Genomic DNA, 2,796 nt, shown 5'->3' on the forward strand with positions numbered 1-2,796 from the left:
CCAAAGAAATCCCAGGGCTGATCTCCTTCAGAATGGACTGGTTGGATCTCCTTGCAGTCCAAGGGACTCTCAAGAGTCTTCTCCAACACCACAGTTCAAAAGCATCAATTCTTCAGCGCTCACCCTTCTTCACAGTCCAACTCTCACATCCATACATGACCACAGGAAAAACCATAGCCTTGACTAGACGAACCTTTGTTGGCAAAGTAATGTCTCTGCTTTTGAATACGCTATCTAGGTTGGTCATAACTTTCCTTCCAAGGAGTAAGCCTCTTTTAATTTCATGGCGGCAGTCACCATCTGTAGTGATTTTGGAGCCCAGAAAAATAAAGTCTGACACTGTTTCCACTGTTTTCCCATCTATTTCCCATGAAAATAGATCACAGCAAACTTTGCTCACAAAGAATATAAACTCCAACATGGCATCTGATATCCACCCTAGCACACTATATTCCCCATCCAGATAGTCTTATAAATATCCTGTAAATATTTAAGATGTTGCTTAGCTTTTCAGTAAAGTCTTTTAAAGAATTGAGCACTATATGTATATTTTAAGGTTTTGGTACATGTTTCCATTGCTCTTACAATCCCTTTTTTTAAATAATGATTTTCAGCCACTGTTGGCTTTTAAGAAGTTCACCTTCATTACTAATTAAAGTATACCCATCCTTCAGCTACATTTGGCTCTATTCCTTTTAAAAGGTGAGAGCTACATTTACAGCAGCCACTATGTTATGAGTCATGAGTACAGATAATGTAATTTCTTACTGTCTTCGTTCCATATACCAGGTACAATGCTAAATTCATTTACATTAATCCCATTTAGCTTTCATAATAATCTGAAGAAACTGCCACTCACAGAGGTTAAATTACCCAGAGAATCTCTGCTAGTACTTGCTAGTATGTTGCAAAACCTGCACTCAAATTAAGATTCCTGTCTTAACTAGGACCAGAAAATGCTGAATGAATGCTATTTGGCTTTGGTATAAAGAAGCTTCAGGGTTCTATTTTACTCTAATTTACATTTGTACAGCTTTTTCAAATAATATATCTTCATTTTATTTTTTTCTTTGAAGTATAATTATTTTATAATGTTGTTACTTTCTGCTGTACAAGGAAGTCAATCAGCTAGATGTATACATACATCCCCACCCTCTCGGACTTCCCTTCCTCCCTACCCCAATCCCACCCCTCCTAGCTCATCAAGGAGCACCAAGCTGAGCTCCCTGTACTATAAAGCAGGTTCCCACTAGCTATCTGTTTTACACATGGTGGGAACCTGGCGAGCTAAGTCCATGGGGTTGCACAGAGTCGAACACGACTGAGCAACTCAGAACAGCACACAGCACAGTGTATATATATCAAGCCTCATCTCAAAATTCACCCCACCCTCTCCTTCCCCCTCCCCCATGTCCACATATCAATTCTCTAGGTCTGTGTCCCTATTCTTGACCTGCAAATAGATATATCTGTACCATCTTTCTAGATTCCACATATATACATTGTGAAGTGAAAATCTCTCAGTCGTGTCTGACTCTTTGTGACCCCATGGACTATACAGTCCATGGAATTCTCCAGGCCAGAATACTGGAGTGGGTAGCCTTTCCCTTCTCCAGGGGATCTTTCCAACACAGAGACTGAACCCAGGTCTCCTATATTGCAGATTCTTTACCAGCTGAGCCACAAGGGAAGCCCACATATATATATTAATATATGATATTTGATTTTCTCTGACTTACTTCACACTGCATGACAGACTCTAGGTCCATCCACATCTCAACAAATGACCCAATTTTGTTTCTTTTTATGATTAATATTCTATTGTGTATATATACCACACCATCTCTATCCATTTCTCTCATGATGGACATTTAGGTTGCTTCCACATCCTGGCTATTGTAAATAGTACTTCAATGAACTTTGGGATACACGTGTCTTTTTAAATTATGGTTTTCTACTGGAGAGGCTGTGGAGAAAAGGGCACTCTTTTGCACTGTTGGGGGGAATGTGCAGCTTTTTTTCACACCAGCTAAATAGCTATGCTTTATATATGTCCAGCATGCCCTTATGTCAGCGCTTTTGAACTTCCAGTTCTCTCTCTGGAACACAGTTTCGTCAGATATCCATGCAGTTTGCTCTGGCCTCTCTTTCAGGTCTTCTGCCATGTTCTTCCCTAACCAGTCTGTTCAAAAGAACAAACCCTTCCCAACTATGGATATCTGGCCCTTTATCCTGATTACCTGTCCTTATAGCCCTTAACACCATTGATATGATAGATATTTTCTCGTTTGTTTATTAACTGTCTCTCCCAACCAGGATGTAAACTCAGCAAGAAACTTTATCAGTTTTGTTCAAGGGTATAACCAGTGCCTAAAATAGTGCCAAGCACATGGCAGGTGCCAAATATATGTGGAATGAATGAATGAATTTTTTATAAATAAATGAATGGCCTGGAGATGGAAAGAACTTTTTCACTAAGCCCCATGAATCCTAGAGGGAAAGCAAGCCACAGTTCTTCCAAGCAGTCAGGAGACTGCGGCCTTTCATAAGCTTAGGGGGTTACCTGCAGCACCTATTCATGGATGGAGTTTGTTTTCTTCAATACTGTTTATTCAGACTGTTTTCTCATTGCCCAGGCAATTGGAGTTCAAGGTGAGTGAAAGTCAGTCGGTCATGTCCGACTCTTTGAGACTCCATGGACTACACAGTCCATGGAATTCTCCAGGCCAGAATACTGGGGTAGGCGGCCGTTTCCTTCTCCAGGGGATCTTCCCAACCCAGAGATCGAATCCAGGT

At 40.7% G+C, this 2,796-nt stretch overlaps 1 protein-coding gene across 1 annotated transcript in view; it reads left to right on the forward strand.

Annotated features, from left to right (window-relative positions):
* LIPM (lipase, family member M) overlaps window positions 1–2,796 on the forward strand; it is a 20,466-nt gene that overhangs the window by 4,438 nt on the left and 13,232 nt on the right. The window lies entirely within an intron of this gene.

Source organism: Bison bison, unplaced genomic scaffold (genome assembly GCF_000754665.1).
Source record: "Bison bison bison isolate TAMUID 2011002044 unplaced genomic scaffold, Bison_UMD1.0 scf7180017864097, whole genome shotgun sequence".
Lineage (NCBI taxonomy): Eukaryota > Metazoa > Chordata > Mammalia > Artiodactyla > Bovidae > Bison > Bison bison.